The 19,114-nt window shown below is 52.5% G+C and overlaps 1 protein-coding gene across 5 annotated transcripts in view; it reads right to left on the bottom strand.

The window, feature by feature from the left end:
- GRIK4 (glutamate ionotropic receptor kainate type subunit 4) overlaps window positions 1–18,888 on the bottom strand; it is a 352,867-nt gene extending 333,979 nt beyond the window's left edge. For all 5 annotated transcript variants that reach the window (XM_077305824.1, XM_077305826.1, XM_077305827.1 and 2 more), the window contains exon 1: window positions 18,712–18,888. The gene's annotated coding sequence lies outside the window, so the exon portion shown is untranslated. The remainder of the gene's footprint in view (window positions 1–18,711) is intronic.
- Between the last annotated feature and the right edge of the window lie 226 nt (window positions 18,889–19,114).

Below are 19,114 nucleotides of genomic sequence, written 5' to 3'. Positions count from 1 at the left end.
CCTGGAATATGACTGTATTCAAACCAGCACACACAAACACACACACCACACACACACCAAGAGCTACTCTATCACATTTGTTTCCGCTCCTACAAAAAGGCAAGCAACAAGCCTTTCATTTTCACTGCCACGATGTCTGCTGCCAATATGCCACGCCTGCCCCTCTCACTCATCCATTCAAATGTTTGTTAACATTCTATAAGTTCACACCAACTCGGTGAACGGCCAGAAATGGGAGAAACAGAACTGATGACTCACAGACAATTTCATAGTTACTGTAAGTCCCACATAGCCTTTCCTGGGGGAAACCAGTAGCTGGGAGATACAGCCCTCTTCCAAGGCTATTCCTTGACTCATCATAAGAGCTGCAAAGAGATCTATTACACGAACGTTTTCCCTTCCTTCTCAGGATGTAGAATGTGGGATTAGAAAAAGAACAAAAAGACAGCGAATCTCAACAGAGAATCTCAGATTCAAATGGGTCGCCGTGTTGGTCTGAAGGAGCACAATAGAATCAGAGTCCCATAAGACCCATAAAGATTTATCCAGGGCGTGAGCTTTCGAGTGCAAGCACTCTTCGTTAGACTAAGAGAATCTCAGCACTTCTATGCAGCCCCCGAAACTCGAGCTGTGAAAGCAATACAAAATGTTTTGTTTTTTAAAGCTGATCTCACAAACATCCATGCACTTGATCAGACTCATCTGGCTGACAGACCGGCCAAAGATTGGGAAGAGACCTGGGTTCAAATCCCAACTCAGAAAGCTTGCTTGATGCTCCAAGGCCTAGTAACCCCCTTATCACCTCAGCTAATTTACAGGGCAGCTGTGAGAGAATGGAGGAGAGAAAAGCCAGGTGAGACACTCGCTGCTCCTTAGAAAACAGGTGGGATAAAATAATAGATCTGCCGCTGCTTCTCCTACCATCCAGCTCATTTCTCTTCTGCCTCCATATCGATGTGATATCAGGATGCGGCCTTCTGAGGAATCAGACCTTTGGGCTGTTTGTCCTTCACCCAGCCCTCACCTGGCCCTCCCAGTTCTGTTCCTTATTCATCCTACAGATCCTTTCATTTATGATGATCCTACAAAGGACTTTTGCGAGGGCTGGAATGGAAGTTCAGAGAAACCCAGGGGAAGCGTTTCAACATTCAAACCGAGAACTCCACAAGAAATTTTACGTACCCCGTTTTTTACTCCCCAAAAGAATCTCCAAGTGGCTTACAATCACCTTCCCTTCCTCTCCCTACTACAGACCTCCTGTGAGGGAGGCGAGGCTGAGAAAGCTCCCACAGAACTGTGGCTGGCCCAAGGTCACCCAGCTGGCTGCATGTGGAGATGGAGCGGGGAATCAAACCCACTTCTCCTGATTAGAGGCTGCTGCTCTTAAAAACCATCTTAAAAATGGGGGTTTTTTTAAATAAAAAATCCACTTTCAAAAACTTGACCTTGAGTCTGGTTGATAAGGCTGAAAATAAGTATTCAATATTCACTTGCAAATTGCATACACAACCTACAAATGCAGGGGGTGGGGGGGGGTGGAGGAAGCATTAGGACAGGGGTAGTCAAACTGCGGCCCACCAGATGTCCATGGACTACAATTCCCAGGAGCCCCTGCCAGCATTTGCTGGCAGGGGGCTCCTGGGAATTGTAGTCCATGGACATCTGGAGGACCGCAGTTTGACTACCCCTGCATTAGGAAGAGGGAAAATGCAAGCCACCCACCTCCACTGACAAATTCACAGCCAACGTATGCTGGTCCTTGCCTTTGCCCCTATGCTAAATTTGAGTTGTCATAAACATCAGAGGAAGGGGAGAAAAGACAGGCAATGCTTACATTTGCTCATGCTCCCTGCAGCCATGTTTGATGCCAAGCTACCAAAGACACAGCTGGGGAGAAGGGATAGGAATAGAGGTAATCTGGCTGACCATCCTGCCCCCACCCCCCTGCCAGCCCCCCACCCCGGGAAGACAGGAAGGAGACTCTGAAGCAGGGAGATCTCGGTGGAGGTGCAAAATTGGCCTCTCTGCCGCCTCAACGGCACAAGCCGCTTCACCGTCCCTGGCCGAGAATTAGATTATGCAGCTCCTTCCAAGCAAGCGGAGGGTCAGAATAAATATCGTGACTCGCCGCCATCCGCTGGCTGCAATCCGATAGGAGGGCTTTCATCCGAGCAAGGAAAGTCACCTTTCCATCTTGCTCATCTCCAGCTCCCGTTCGGTACAACACAGCTTCGTTGTAGCCGCCGCCTCTCCTGTCTCCCTCCTTGCCTGGTTTGGGAGAACTCCAGCGCCCACCTAACCGTTCCTCCTCTGCTTTAAGCGACTCACGGGAGAACCACTGGCATCTTCACGCACTGCTTCCAAAGGCTCCCCAGCACGGATGCTCCAGACTCCCAGCTAGGGGAAACTCCTCAAAGGATGGGTCAAAGGCCGTCTTACTCAACCTTTCCTCCAAGGAGACAAGGGTGGCATACATGGACCTCACCCACCTGCATTTGTGTCATACAACAGCCCTGTGAGGGAGGTTAGGGGAGAGAGAGACTGAGTGGCCACCCCAAGGTCATCCTGCAAACTTCAGGGCGCAGCAGGGATCAGAGGAGATCTGGGAGATCCAAGTTCGAATCCCAGCTTGTGCCATGGAAGCTTGTCTGGGTGGCCTTTGGTCAATTACACACATGCAACCTATCCTACCTCAGAGGGTTGCTATGAGGATAAAACAGAGGAGAGGGGAATGCTGGCAGCTGTTTTCAATCCCCGCGGAGGTGAAAGACAGGCTAGAAATAAAGTAAATAAATATCTATCCAGCTTCTGAAGCCAGATTTCAATCCAGGCCTTCCAAATCTCTGTCCAATACTGCAGCGACTACCCCCATGCCACTGGTCCCACTTGCTGGAGCAACACAGGTTGTGAGAGAGGCAAGCAAGCTTGAATTGGCTAACGATTTACGTCAGACACAAACACTCATTCTGATCACCTCCTTTGTAATGTATCTCTTTTACAGCCAGCCAACCTGGGCAACTAGAACCAGCTAAAAGAAAGGCGAGGAAATTTTTCAGACCAAAAAGGCTCTCCCAGAAAGTGCCGCATTCCAACTCAGATCCCTCCAAAGTGGACAGGGATCCCGATCCAGCCCTGTTTCCTATGGCGATTCTTATGCCATGCAACCATTTTCAGGAGCACTGGCCTGTCCACCAATGCTGCCATCCAGTGTGGGCTAATGTTCCCGAGAAACCGGTATGCAGCCTGTGAGCCAAACAGAAAGGTCCTATGGGCCAGAAGCAGCCCCCAGGGAGTAACTGGCCCTCCTCTGAAGTCAAGGCTACAGCATAGCTTGTGATTTGAAGGAGAGCTGATCCACCTGATATAAATAGGAGCACAGCTTGGCCATCACCCTGACCTGGATGGCTCAGGCTAGCCCAACAAGCAGGGTCGGTCCTGCTTAGTACCTGCTGGATGAGAGGCCAGCAAGGAAATCCACACAAAGGAAGCCAGGACCATTGGGAGGCTAATCAGCTTTTTATTGTAATTTCAGCATGATGCTACTAGCGGCAAAACTGAACCACGAAAGACTCATCAAGTGTCCCAACTTATTTACAAATACAGAACAAAAGGATCTCTCCACCCGGTAACCTCACTGGTCCTAAGCCGAGACCTCTCATTGGCTGTCAATTCTGGCATTTCATTGGTTACAGGACAGCGGTAATCCTTGTTCCCCCATTGGCTTTTCCTACAATCCCCAGCTAGGATCTCAATCTCCTGATCGGATGCTTTACGATCCCAGCTCGGATCTCAAGCCCTGCGCCCCTGGGGAACTGCATACGCAACACGACCCTTGCCTTGACAATCCCACGTGGCCGGCTATGGCTTGGTGGCACTTTCTGCCGCCAGCTTTGCTCTCTGAGTCCTCGATAAACTCATGGGGGGTCCCACAGAATATGGACTCCGGCACAGGGAGGGGAGCCATAACCAGCCGAACAAAGGCATTATTCAACAGGGAGGATTAATTACTTTCTTTCGTCTGTACGAGTTCTGCAGGCATCAAACCACCTGCTAGGCACGAGTCATTTTGGAAAGATGTAATCACGATTTCATTCAAATACCAACTTTGTCACAGGAAAAACACACACAGCCCTTTATTCTCCCGGCACCGGGAACTCTGCATGCTTTGTTCTCGACCGTCCTCCCCGAGGAACGGTATCAAGTCAATCTCCTCTGCGTCATTTTAATTATTATTTTCCCTGCTTCATTGAAGCAACACGAACAGCTCTAATAATAATAATAATAATAATAATAATAAATTAATTATGGTTGTGCCAGCTAAGAACCCCTGAATGCCCCCAATGTCTCTTCTGCGCCTTTCTATGGATGCTCATCAAAGAGGAGGCCAGGAAATGAGGACTCCGGGCTGGACTGCCCGCCCTGGGTTGGAAAATAGCCAGAGATTTGGGGGGCGAGTTGGGTGAGAGGAGGGGCTTCGAGGGGGCACAATGCCACCGAGTCCATCTGCCATGATCTTGCGATGCACTTCCACACAGTCTTTGAGCTGGAAGTCCCTAAGAAGTTTTATTCGGTCCAAGAGAGCAATGACGGCAAACGATCACAGCAGGCGGTCCTTGTTAAAGACAAAATACAGTGGCCGAATCAAGATATGCAAAGGCTTCAGCCCAACACACACCCTTCACTCGTGTGTTCTTGTGCCAAAAGAGCCAGTTTGGTGTAGTGGTTAGGAGTGCGGACTTCTAATCTGGCATGCCAGGTTCGATTCTGCGCTCCCCCACATGTAACCAGCTGGGTGACCTTGGGCTCGCCACGGCACTGATAAAACTGTTCTGACCGGGCAGTGATATCAGGGCTCTCTCAGCCTCACCCACCCCACAGGGGGTCTGTTGTGGGGAGAGGAATGGGAAGGCGACTGTAAGCCGCTTTGAGCCTCCTTCGGGTAGGGAAAAGCGGCATATAAGAACCAACTCTTCTTCTTCTTCTTCATTCCCACAGAGAAGCACTTTCACCTTCCAAAGTGAAAGTAAGTCAGGATTTGACACCTGGTTGCTGGACCCTCCCCAAGGACGTTTACTCCCCTTCAGGCACTAGACAAGGGTGACGTGACACCATCATCCAAAGGGGCCATCTTCTTCAGAGAACCTGATCTCTGTCTCCTGGAGATCAGTTATAATCTCAGGGAATCTCCTAGAGATAGTCCTTGTAGCTGACTTATACTGAATCAGATCCTTGGTCCATCAAGTTCAGTATCTCTACTTAGTCTGGCAGTGGATTTCCAGGGACTTGGGCTTCTTTTACATCACCTGTTCCCTGGACCTTTTAAATGGAAATGCCGGGGACTGAACCTGGGACACTTTCTCAGCCATTTATCATCCGGCCCCAGTCCACTCCTCCTCTCCTTCGGCTGAGAAGAGGGCCCATTGGCAACTCTGATTGGCAGGCTGGCCACAGACTACAGCTGATTATTGACACACATAAAGTTGCTTTGGTCCATCAAGGGCAGGATCGTTTACTCAGACTGGCAGCAGCTCTCCAGGGTCTCCGGCGGAGGTCTTTCACATCAGCTATCGATTGGTCCTTTCAATGGCAGATGCCGGGGATTGAACCTGTGTGCCAAGCAGAGCCTCTGCCACTGAGACATGGCCATGATGCCTTCAGTGGCTAAATGCCTCATTTTTAAATAACTGTACAACTCTTAGACCAAGATGGGCAGCCGTGTCGATCTGCCTGTAGCAGAAGAGGAGAGCAAGAGCCCAGCAGCAGCTTAAAGACTAACAACATTGGCGGCAGGAGAGGAGCCTCCAGGAATCACAGCTCACTTCTTCACATACCTCTGAGGAATGTTTCTCCCTGCCAGCCATTTTGCCAGCCTTTAAGGTGCCACGGGACTCTTGCTCTTCTCAACTGTACAGCTCCTTCATAAGCCCAACAGCAACCTCTGGAGTTCCCACACTCTCAAAGCAGGACCCAAATATAGATCTACTCCAAACTATTCTGCAAAACAATCCATTTTTTCCACATTATTTCAATGTTCTGCAAGTTTCACCCATCTGTTCGGGAAGAAACAAATGTTCCCCAATAAACCGATATCAAAAGAAATGTATCTCTCTCTTTTTGTCAACCATTGGGACTTTCTGCTTTTGCAAATCCATTTGTTTTGTGTACCACGCTCGCTGGGTTTTATGTGCAACATATACAATATTTATATAGCCAACGTATGTCGTTTGTACAAACAATGTACATTTAATGCTGATTTATTGCTGCACAAACCAGGTTGGAAAGGCTTACCTATTACAGGGAAAACCGAGTCCGAGGCAAGAGAAAATGATGCCAAAAATAAGAGAAAGATAAAGGGCTTTGAATCCAGGCAACAGAGAAGCAGAAGCCAGACTTTGGGGAGGCCGGGGGGGGGGGAAGGGGAACCAAAGCAGCAGGGACCCTCTCTAGGGAGGTTTTCATTCTCCAGAGACCACCCATGACCACCACCACCCATGTTTATTGGACATTGCAAAGTTGCCACATAGCTGAAAATTCCTACATGCCAGCCTACGAACATACAAAGTGACCTAATACTGAATCAGTAGGGTTGCCACCCCCAGATTGGGAGAAACTAGGAGGGGAGCCTGGGGAGGGACCTCAGCAGGGTCAAATGCCCAGTCCATACTTCCAATCAGCCATTTTCTCCAGGGGAACTGATCTCAGTCATCTCAAGTTCAACTGTAACCTCCTCCTCAAGGGAGGTCTCCGGGTGCCAGCTGGAGGTTGGCCACCCTGTTGTCCACTTAGATGGACAGTGTCTCAGGCAGAGATCGTTCCTATCACCTGCTACCTGCTCCTTCCCACTGGAGAACTGAACCTGGGATTCCTGAATGCCAAGCAAGCATCCTGCCTCCAAGACACAACGCTTGGCATCTAACTCCCTTCCAGCCTTCTACATCGATGACATGCGCCGCGCAATGCTGGGAACTTGTCCCTATTCAAGTTCTCTAGCAGCCGGTTGAGAAAACGCAGAACTAAATTTGCCAGGGCAAATTACTCTGTACATCTATAACACTTAATGCTCCATCCACCACTGCACCACCTAAATCCCCCCCACGCCCCAATCTGCTTAAATGTAGCTGACCTGTCACATCTCTTTCTCCTGTTATGGATTTTCCCCATCCTCCCCTTCTGCACCCGTGAAACATTGATTGCCTCTCCTATGCAGTGAGTGAGTCTCAATCTCACGGTGGTCCCAAGGGGTTTTTTTTTTATGCAAGAGGCAAACACGGATTGGAGCCGCCGCCCCCCCCCCCCCCCAAGTGGAAAGGAGAGAAGACTGAGAAGTCCGGAATGAATGTTTTGCTTCCTGGGCATTGCAAATGAACAGCACTGAAATGAAAATAGATGAACCCTTCGAAAGCTTTCCGAGTTCCATCTGAGCAGCCATTGAAGACCAGTCCGGAGACTCTAGACTCCAGTTAACATCCAGCTTCCCTTCAAACCAGTAAAGGAGACTCTTCTCATCTTTTGGACACCCCGAAAACTCTGGTCCCCAAGCCCAGCCATTCCCAGTCTTTCCAAACCTGCAAGCCCCTTTGGAATTCTGATCCAGTATGGTGGACAATATTGTTTCCTCGGGTTGGCAGCTGCTGCTCAAGCAACATTTTGAGAAATGGGCACAGCCAATCAAATATCCAACAGCCAATCAGGAGACAAGCCTCCCTGCCCCCCCCCCGAGGCATGCCCACTTTCTAAAACTTCTGAATGACACCAGAAACGGAGTCGGCAGGCCCCCTGAGGCTCCACGGCCTAGGTTTTCACAGCTGCTGACCTGGCCCTGCTCATCCCCAGGGGAGCCTTGCCTCCATCAAACCCACACAAACTCTCTCCCCCCAAAATGACTGTCTTCCTTTTCAGTCCTAGCATGATAAGAACTTTGCAAGCTAAGACGGAACCATCATCTTAAACGCTTCCAGTGGGACCTTTAAGACTGTCAACATTTATTTCAAATATGAGCTTTCTCTGGTCTCAGCAAACTGACAGGCAGGCAAGTGATGGACGGACAGGCAGGCTGGTCTGTCACCGATGAAAGCTCACACAGAAATAACTGTTAGTCCTTAAGGTGCCCCTGGACTTTTGCTTTCTCAAGCCATGACAGAACAATATTGCAGAATTATGACTGACAGGATAAGACGGACATGGGACGGCATCTTGACTGAGGAGACCTGGTGAGTTTGCAGCAGGGGCGAGATCCGAGCCAGAGAATCCACGACTGCCAACCTGTGCCCCGCAATTTTCTCCTGTCAATCGGTGAGGTTTGTCTTCTTCTGCCTTCGTTTTTGTACAAGCGTTTGTTTTGTGCTCGCCGGGATTTACGTGCAATGCCCACAATATTTATACACTCATACACGTGATGTGCACTGAATGTCTTACTGGCGCACAAAGAATGTTGGAAAGGTACACCGGTTCCTTGAACAATCAAGAAAGGGGAAAAGAGAAGGGAGTGTGAGAAGAAAAGGATACAGAACAAGGGATTTTCCGTGCCTTCAGAGAAAACGGCCTTGGTGCTTTATCAGTGCTGGACTAGAGGCCAAGTAGGAGGCCCCAAATAGACGGGGGCGCAGCAGAATTCACTACGGACTTGTAGGTTGGGGGTTCAGCTTTGACAAATGAACACGTGGGATTCATTCATGCTGCTGAGCCCGAATTTTGTGTCCATAGGCCAATGTTGTCTTTTTAACTAGGATTGATTCTCTGAAGTCTCTTCTGTTTCAGCTCAGTTCAAACCCACGTGCCTTAAAGCAGGGGTAGTCAACCTGTGGCCCTCCAGATGTCCATGGACTACAATTCCCATGAGCCCCTGGCAGGGGCTCATGGGAATTGTAGTCCATGGACATCTGGAGGGCCGCAGTTTGACTACCCCTGAACTAAGGCAAGAGTGACATTCTGAGGAGCAGTTTGATACCTCCTTGCCTCCTTCTGCACCATTATGACCACAAACAGGTTTTCACTGGGAGACTGCCAAAGAAACCGGTTGCAGCAAAGCAGATCTGCCTCCACCCATCTCCTTAGTACACATTCTGCTCTTATTCCACCCCCCCCCTCCCCAGACAACTAAATTTAGAGTTACTGACTACTCCGCGGGTGCCAAAGCAAGCCCTCCTAAAAAAAGCAGCTCTCCTTATTAATCTCATAAATTGCTCCTCCAATCCTTGCCTAGCGTACCGTACAGCCACTTAATATCCGGGCAGTTAAAAGTGCTCATTAGAAGCGAGTAGATTTTGCAACCCCGCTAATCTCTCGCAACACGCCAGGTTCCTCCTGCATTGTCTGAGGCTTTGGCCTGAACTCCCACAATTAGGATCGCGTTTCATTAACCGAGATTTAGAACCAAACAAACCGGGTTCAGAGTGGAGCGGTCGGCAATTGCAAAGCGTTTCCAGCTTGTCTTTTTCAGGGGATTTCCATTTCCACAACAGACCCAAGAGCGTACCCCTCTGGGACCCCAAACAAGTGATAGGAGCTACGTCTGTGGGACTGGCCTCCGGAATTCTTTGCCAATAACGTCACGCTTAAACAGGGGTTTTGTTAAAACCGTTGATGAATCCACAGGAAATAGACTGATCAGTTCCCCCTATGTCCCCCACCCTTATTCCCACCCCCAGATTCTCCTTCCAGCGAAACCAAGCACAGCAGTCCCCATTTGACAGGAATACTTCACCTTCAGGTCTCCCCTGCGACTGTCTCAGAGTCATTCCTCTGGCCACTCAGTCGCCACCATGCCAAGTTCATGGAAGAAACACCAGATCAGCAGTGTATCTATTCCCAAACTGCATCATCTTCAAGTCGGGGGGGGGAGGGACTGGATACCAGAAAATGCCCCCTAGCGTTGCCAATCTCCAGGTGGCACCTGGAGATTTCCAGCTAAGACACACAATCTCCAGAAACCAAGACCAGTTCTCCGGGGGGAAATAGGAGCCGAGGCATTGCACCCTACCAAATTCCTTCCCTCCCCCAAATCTCGCCTTTCCCACTTTGGAAGGCAGCCTCCATGGCATTGTGCCCAGCTGGGGTTCCTCCCCCTCATCCTCCGAGGCAGGATCCAATCCCGCACTATAACTGACCACTGTGCAGCTAGATCCCGCCTGCCAGATCCAGTCAGTTTCAAATGAAACTGACCAATCAATCGCATGTCCTGATGGGAAGATCTCTTGTGAGCCTTGTGTATGTAAGTTGGGTTTGAAGAAGAAGAAGAAGACAAGTTGGTTCTTATATGCCGCTTTTCACTACCAGAAGGAATCTACAAACGGCTTACAGTCACCTTCCCTTTCCTTTCCCTACAACAGACACCCTGTGGGGTGGGTGAGGCTGAGAGAGCCCTGATATTCCTGCCCAGTCAGAACAGTTTTATCAGTGCTGTGGCGAGCCCAAGGTCACCCAGCTGGTTGCATGTGGGGGAGCGGGGAATTGAACCCAGCTCGCCAGATTAGAAGTCTGCACTCCTAACCGCTACACCAAACTGGCTCTGGGTTTCTCCGTTCAGTTTTGACTCTTTGTACCATCCTGCCGGGGTCACCATCAAGAGCAAGAAAGAACTCCCAGTGCCCCAGTCTATGAAGCCACGGATCTAACACCATCATTTGCACGCATGATGTCAACCAAGTAGCAGAGCTTAGGGAGATGCTGGTGGTATACTTCGCCTCCCCAACTACATGCAGCCCTTAGGATTTCTGCTCCCCCTTCCCCTCCCCCCTACCCCAATCCCCCGAGTCCTCAAAATCTCCCCTCTGCCGTTGGGCCGAAGCTGCTTTACCAGAATCAGGCCCGCAGAACACTCAGATCCAGCCCTTTGCTCCGTTGTTCGCCCAATTATTTAAACGGTCACGTTAACTACTCTCCCGGTGGCCGCTGGCCCTAAATTTCCAGCTGCCCGCCCTCCCTTATTGATTTCTGAGCCTATTAAATTCTCCTCTCTGCTTAAGCCCTCCACACTAACTAATTCTAAGCGTGTTTCTCCTTCCCGCTTGGGGCTTCCAGAGCTCAGAGCTTGCGCGGCTTCTGGGCCGCGGTCTCCTTTCTTTCTGCTTCACCAACAGGAGAAATACCCCGCTGGGTCGCCACTTTAACCACAGACTGTAAAACTTCGGTTCCCTCGCTACGGTTTCACAAGATCCAAAAACATCAACAGGGACAGTCGTGACACTGGGGGTGCCCGCTTCCAGGTGGGACCTGGGAATCCCTGGGAATTACAGCTCCTCTCCATAAGGCTGCCTTGGAGGTGGACTCTGGCATGGCGCCTCCCCAAGCTCCGTCCCTAAATCTCCAGGCATATCCCAAACCTGGATCTGGCCACACCACCTCCCCATCCCCTGCTGGTAGACAAGTCCATGGCAATGGTCCTTGAAACCATGAAGGGTGTGTTGGAGAGCTTCCCCGGCGAGGAGCTGGTGGGCTTTATGGCAGCCTAAGGCCTAGGTAGGAATTTGGGCATCTTTCTAATCCCTTGTTAAAGCTGTCTATTCCTGTGGCCATCATGATGTCCTCTGGCAGCAAATCCTACATTTTCATCATATTTTAATCCCCTTGAGGTACTCCACTGAGGACCCAGACCTCCCCAGGTCACCCTCCTCCCCCACCCGTGACTGCGGAGGGGTGGAGTGTTTGCAACCCTATGGGAGGCACAAGTTCAAGTCACTGCCATGAAGTGTGCTATCGGGTGACAATGGGTCTGTCACTCTTACCTTAGCCTACCTCACAAGGTTGTTGTTAGAAAAATAAGTTTTATACCCCGCTTTTCACAACCAAAGGAGTCTCCAAGTGGCTTTCATTCGCCTTCCCTTCCTCTCCCCACAACAGACACCCTGTGAGGGAGGTGCAGACAGACAAACATGGCGACCCAGCTGGCTCTGCATATATGCCACCCATCTGGGACTGGGGGGGGGTTCCAGGTCAGGATGTGGGGTTTCCAAGAAGACCGGTCTGGACCCATCCAAGTGCAGAGCTTAAAGTACTACATTCATTTCCCCTTGGCCGCCTCCCTTCTGAAAGGGACCGGAAAAAATAAATGAATAAAAAGACTTTGTTTGCTACGGACAGAGCCAGAAATTCTCCTTCCACCTCCAAGTTCCCTGACAAGCAGGGGCTACGGGAGAGCAGGCGCCAGGGCGTAAATCCTCTTTGCCCTCCTCATCCGAATGCATCTCCTGTGCTGCTCCCTCCCTCCCTCCCTCCCTCCGCCGGAGGAGCCGTTCATCACATTACTCTGATTCCTGCCCGCGGCTTGTTATTTTAGGAGGGGCTCTCCATCTTCTCTCCCAACTTGCTTTGGACCACTGGCGGCAGGAAAGGGCAGGGGGAGAACTGAGGCGGGACGGGAGTCACGGTTAAGAGAGCCGGGCGGGGAGGGCTGCGGGGGGGAGAGGACAGACGGTGCTTCTACCTTCCAAGCTGGCAAAACCCAGGAGGCGTACTCATGTCGTGCCTGCAGCAGGTGCGTGACGGGCTGGGGCTGGAGAGCGCTCCACAGGTGCAGCAGCTGAATCACCGGAGGCCGTGCAGCTGGGGGAAGCATGGGGCCTCTGCCAGCTAAGCACCCTCAAGGTTTCCCCCTAAATGAGCCCAGGGTCACAAAGGACATTTGATCTTGAGGCCCTACAGCAGGGGTAGTCAAACTGCGGCCCTCCAGATGCCCATGGACTACAATTCCCAGGAGCCCCTGCTAGCGTTCGCTGGCAGGGGCTCATGGGAATTGTAGTCCATGGACATCTGGAGGGCCGCAGTTTGACTACCCCTGCCCTACAGCCTTGCTGGAGACTCCAAGTGAGAAATCCCAGGACAACTCACCTCAGCTCCTGGCAAAAATGCTGAAGCTGATTTGGGCGATCCTCTTTCCCACCTGCAAAATAAGAGTTGCATTGGCCCCACCATGCTTCACCTGGCAGCCAACTGGGTTTTGCAGAATGCCGGGAAGCCGCAACCATTGCGTGTCTGTAGGATCCGATCTATATGGGAAGAGCAACAGACAGACTCGTCCTACTTCCTGAAGTGGGACACGCACAAGCAGGGCAGGAAGACCACAGCCTTCTCCTGCTGTTCGCCTCCCAGCACCTGGAATGTTAAGATACACTGCCTCCGAACATGGAGGTTCCATTTAGCCCTTGCGGCCATAAGACATTGGTAGATCTGTCTTCTTCCTATGGCATTGGTCATTACCACTTTTCATTCTTTCGGCATTGGGGAGGGTTGCCAGCCCCCTCCACCAGCACGGGGGGGGGGGGGTGTGGTTGCCAAATCCAGGTGAGGAACCTCCTGCAGATTTGGGGGTAAAGCAAAGGGAGGACAGGGAACCTCAGGAGGGTGCAGTGTTATACAGTCCACCTTTCGAAACATCAGCAAAGCTGACCACTGTAGCCTGGAGAAGAGCTGTAATTCTCAAGAGTGGCATCCCTAGACGGCATTACAGTTCCTCAGATTGCATTACGGTTCCTTCGGTCCGTCCTTAGTCAACCAACCAGTTTCTAAGCAAATGCTTGTCTCATTCCTTTTTATTTATTCATTAAAGCAATTAGACCCGACCTCCCCGCCTGGTTCAAGGCAACCTGCCGTTAAAGCCAGAAGAGGATAACAAAAGCCGAATCTCGCCTTCCAACTCCTCCTGTAAAGATGTGTGCCATCAGAAAATCGGAGGTGTGCACCTCCAAAGTAGTTTGCACAGAAGATCTCTGAGAAACTGCAATCTCAACAAAGCCGATCCAACCTGGCAGGTTATCGGAACACTGAAACAAGCCAGCATTTGTGCAGCATTTACTCCCTGAGCGATCCAACAACAGGCCTGGAAAAAGCAGCAGAAGCAGCAGAAGCAGCAGTAGAAGCAGCAACAGGAGAAGAGTAATTCTCATATGCTGCTTTCCTTTGCCAGGAGTCTCAAAGCAGCTGACCATCACCCTCCCTTTCCTCTTTCCACAACAAGCACCCTGTGAGGGAGGTGGGACTGAGAGAGCTCTGGCAGGAGTCCAACCGCTCTGTGAGAACTGCTCTGACAGGACTGTGACTGGCCCAAGGTCACCCAGCTGGCTGCACGTGGGGGAGTGGGGAATCAAACCCACCTTGCCAGATTAGAAGCCACCGTTCTTACCCGCTATATCAAGATGGTGGGAGGCTAATATTTAACGATGCCAGCCTCCAGGTGGGACCTGGGGATCTCCTGGAATTATGGCTCCTCTCCAGACATGGAATTCCATCAAACCTCCAGAGCAAACCCCATTGCTGTGTCTGTCCTCCTTGACTTCGGCTAATCCTAAACTTAGATTTAAATAAATTAGCCCCATTCGCATTTACGTCCTGAATTTAATCACTGTCAATCATCTCCATTAAGATACATCTGCCCTGGTACTTTGGAGAGAGGGAGAAAATGTATTTATTGGCTTCTTTACTTCATTTTGACTCCACCTTATCCCCCCCTCCCCGACACGCTTTCCTTGTTCTCTCCTCCATTTTACAACAACCCTGTGAGGTAGGACAGGCTGAGAGTACTCTTGTACTCCATCTGCTTACATCACTGCAGCTCTCACAGCCCTCAATGTTATAACCTTCTCTCCTGTCTCCTCCCCACCTGTTCCTTGCTTCCAATCACCCCAATTGTGTTCTAAACGAAAACCTGCTGTGCTCTTCAGCCTTCCTTCAGAGGGAACATGCCCCCCCCCATCTCTTAATTGGGGAAGTTGCAGGCCTTCCCTCTTGCTCTGGGTTGGTGATGGGCCTTTGGTGGGGAGGAAATGGTTACAGGAGCACTTACTGGCAAAGCTGTCTTAGGCTGAGCCCACCAAGGCCAGGACTGCCTGCTCTGACTGGCAGCTGCTCTCCAGAGTCTCAGGCTGAGGTCTTTCCCATCCCTTCCTGCCTGACCCTTTTAATTGGAGATGTCGGGGATTGAACCTGGGACCTTTTGCATGTCAAGCAGACGCTCTTCCACTGAGCCATAGCCTGAGCATTGCCTACTCTGACTGGCAACAGCTCCTCAGGGTCTCAGGCAGAAATCTTTTACATCGTCTGGTCCTTTTTAGCCAGTGATGCTGGAGATCGAAGCTGGGACCTTCTGCATGCCCAGGAGATGCTTTTCTACTGAGTCACAGCCCTGTTTCCAGATTACGAGAGAAACACCCCTGGTGAATTTATTCAGAAATCTCTTTGAAAAGGGTCTGTGGCTCTTCCCTTCCTTCGTTTCCTTACTGGGCCTTTACCAACGCCATGAAAAAGCACCACAGCAACAAGATGAAGCAACACATTCCTTTTCATTCAATTAATTCCACAGCTACGACTGTCGGGATGCTTTTGGCCAACATTATCGTCGGGCACAAGAACAAGGCTGTCCTTGTCTCTCTGGCATTTTCCTGGCCCCACAAAAGGCCCTGCCACTACTCCTGGGGGAGCATCAGGACACCCACTAAAAACGCCTGGGGTGATCTCTGCGGAGGTCCCACACAGAGGGTGATCTACTCAGAGGGTGTGTGAATGCACATTAGATAATGGCCATTCAAACCCCATTGCAACTGGGTTTTTGCAGGAGGGCTTTTCCCTCTGTGAAACAGGAAAACCTGCATTGAAAGCGCCTTCACTTTCATGCGCACAACAGGCTGTGAAACAGCAAAAACCATTTGCAAACGGTGGCCAAAGGGGATCGAAATGGCATTATTTTGCAAGTGTGGACGTGCTCCCACCAACCATTTCCTATACTCCAAGATAGTGCAGCTCTGAATTCTCCCCACCCAACACCTCCCCCCCTTTAGAAACCTAGAACAGCTGCATCGTAACAACACCATTTAGCATGGCCTCTCTGAGTGGCTGCAGGTGGACCTTCACGCAGGGTCTCACCTAGGAAGCTGCTCTCAGATGCCAGCTCCCAGCAGCCACGGATACTGGGCAATCACCGCTTGTCTCTCGCCCAGGGCTGGCAAGGCAAGGCACAGCTCTAGCTCTCCGGGCAGCGGCTCGCTCCGCCACAGGAAAGGAAGGCAACAGCGAAAATTAAGCCAAAGCTGGCAGCAGGATGCCTGCATATTAGATTAACTCTCCCAAGGGATCACGACCTTGAAGGATGAGGCCTGCCAGTTTGGGGGAACAGCAAGCCCGACCGACGGCCAGCGATGCAAAGCGTCTGCAGCAAACATGTCCAAACGGACAGCATCACGGTCACAGCAAGCCCGCTCCCCTCGTGGGAGAGCCGGAGCCGCGCGACGGCCGCAAGACGCCAAGCAGGCGTGCCCCAGCTCTGATCTGGGCTGCAGACTTATGAGGAAAGCCTCTGCTCCCTTCTCTTGCCTTTTGAAATCTGCGGGCTACACCTGACAAGGCCATTGTGACAGTCTGATCTAGTAAGATATGTGAAAAGCAGTGAATAATTGACAGCTCTGTGCTCTCTCTCTCTCTCTCTCTCTCCCTCTCTTTTTATTTATTTAACATACACCCCACATTTCTCCCCAAGGGGAACCCCAGAGCTGCGTACATTATTCTCTTCTCCACCATGGTATCCTCACTACAACCCTGTGAGGTAGGTTAAGCTCCGAGCGCAACCGGCCCAAGGTCACCTAGTGAGTTTCCAGGGCATGAGTTGGGATTCGAACCTGGGTCTGCCAGATACCAGCCCGACAACCTTAACCGCTAGGCCAGGCTGGCAGGGTGCCACTGTCTCAAACACACACACACACACAGGGACACACACACACACGCATGGATAGCAAGCCTCAAGGGACTTGAGTTTTCAACATTCTCCAGGTTCTGGCCATGGCTCTTGCTAAAGTGTCATTTATGCGCAACATGCCCCCACCTTCCCCGATCAAACATGATCTATGACGAAGGCGATGCCAGTGTTCCTCGCCCAGGCACGTCCCACAGCACTGGCAGGCTTTCTAGAGAAGATTTGTTTGCAGTGAACAGCGCCGTTGCTTGCCATTCCCGTCTGGGGGAGGGGGGGGGGTCTCAGTTCTACACCAGTCCCTGCACACCAACACTGCATGCACACAATGAGGCTCACATGCCCCTCTCTCCCCCACCCTGTTTAGCCTCGACAGGGGCCTGACTGTGTTCGACATGCAAGCACCGTTGGACGACAGACCAATTAAAAGCTGCAACAGCAGTTCTCCACCTGGCCTCCTGCCCTCACCAAGCCTCCCTGCCACACACAGTACCACCTGGACCTCAATCTGACACCTGGACACATCTCTCTCTGTTCCACACTGAAAAGGGAAAGATGGGAGGGAATTTCACTGACTATCAACCAGCAGGCCCAGTGGGTTGCACCTGTGCCCTCCTAGCCAAGTAACGCGCTACGAGAGCAGGAGGACTTTACGGGGGAAAAAAGCTGCAACAAATTTGCACACGGGTGAGGGGAATTATTTCCGGTCCTCTCCTTTGCCAGAGTTTCAACTCTGTCCAAAGTGGTAACTCCAATAAGATTGTAGCAGAGACACACAGCAGGGCATCATGGGAAAATCCCTGGCCTGCTTTAACGGATGGGAGAGTCACCGTGATGGTTAGAGAGGTGTTTATAAAGAACGCTGAGAACACACACACAATATCCAGCGGGAGGGATGCTGTGCATAGATGGCCAGAGGTCTCATGCGCGTATGCACCAGGCGCCTGGACTCCACCAGGCAGCTTTTCTGACAGGACAGGACAGGGAGATGTACACAAGACCTGCCAGCACAGTCTTGCAAGCTCCACAGGGACCCAGGGCCCTTCTCAGCTCCCCCCACAGAAAAGATGTCTGTAGCATTTCAGGGGCATTCAGCTATTGCCCACCATTTACTGGGTGGGTCACCCCCCCCAGCCCTGGCACTGCCCATCCAATTAGGCCACTGTAGCTCCTCCACACACACACACCTGTCACCCCCCCCCAACCTCTTCCATCACTCTCCTCCAAGTCCGGCCCCCAGGTGCCATGACTTCCCCCAGATGATGCCGGGCACCCACACCCCGCCCCTCTTCCTGGTCACCCTCTGTCAGGCCTGGGAGGAGGACAGCCTTCTATTGATATGCCCCCCCTCCCCAAACCAGAGCCAATTCAGGCATGCCAAGAACCCACCCCGGAGTTTGGGGGTTGGTCCTTCCAAACCGGGGACAGCTGCAAATCCGGACTGGGGGTCCATCCAGCCGGCAGGATTGGATTGGGTGGGAGCGGAAACCTTCCTCTCTCGTCCCCTCTCCCATGAGAGTGTCCAGAGACTCAGAAGTGGGGCTCCGAAATGGGGCACCGGGATGGGGGGGGCAGGGAAGGAGAAGGCAGAGCTGGAGTTCTGGGCGGGCGGGCGGGCGGGCGGGCGGGGGGGGGGGGGGGCGGGAAGGCAGCTGGAGGCTCCGGGACTTTTGGCAAGGGAGAAGGGGGGAGATGCTGCCCATCCGGCACCAGGGGTATAAGGGGGGGGGAACCCCGGGTGGCGTCCTCGGAGGGCAGAGGGGACCTCCGGATCGGGGCAGTCCGGGAGGGGGTCCAGCCCGCAGGAGCGAGGGCAGGCAGGGAAGAGAGCCCCCCCCCAGCCCAAAGCAGACCGGGGTCCGGGCAGCCGGGAAGAGGGGGGAGGGGGCGGGGACCCCCTGGCTTCGCCCCCGGAGGCGCCGGCCGGAGAGCGGCGTCTGGGGCTGGTGCTGCAGCGGCGCCTCGGCAGGCTGGCTTGGGGGCTGCGGCTGGCCGGTGTCGGGGACCGGCGTGCAGCCGGTGGCGGCGGCTTCCCCTACCTGAGTGGCTCCGCGGGGCTCGGGTGCGGGGCTGCCAGGCTCTTCCCGCAGCCGGAGAGGGAGGCGGGCGGTGGGCGGCTGGCGGGGCGGTCGCCGGGAGCGGAGCGGGGAAGCGGCGGCGCGCTGCGATCCGGCGGCGGCGGCGGCACAAGCAGCTGCGAAAGCGCGTCCGGCGGCGGCGGCAGCGGGGAAGGTCTCTAGGGCGCCCCCGGGTGGGGAGCGAAGGGATTGCAAAGTGCAAAAAATTCGGAAGGGGAGTCAGCTGTGCAAGGGGGCTCATTTGCGCGGGGGAGGATATATGAAGCCCAAAGGAAGCGCCGGGATATATAGTTCACGTTGGGGGGGGGGGGAGATTCCCGGGTAAGTTATATTCCCCCCCCCCCGCCCCCGAGAATCGACTCAG

This window comes from Paroedura picta, chromosome 12 (assembly GCF_049243985.1).
Source record: "Paroedura picta isolate Pp20150507F chromosome 12, Ppicta_v3.0, whole genome shotgun sequence".
Taxonomy (NCBI): Eukaryota; Metazoa; Chordata; class Lepidosauria; order Squamata; family Gekkonidae; genus Paroedura; species Paroedura picta.
The sequence above is the reverse complement of the archived record's forward strand: the minus strand, read 5'-3'. Positions and strand labels throughout refer to the sequence as shown.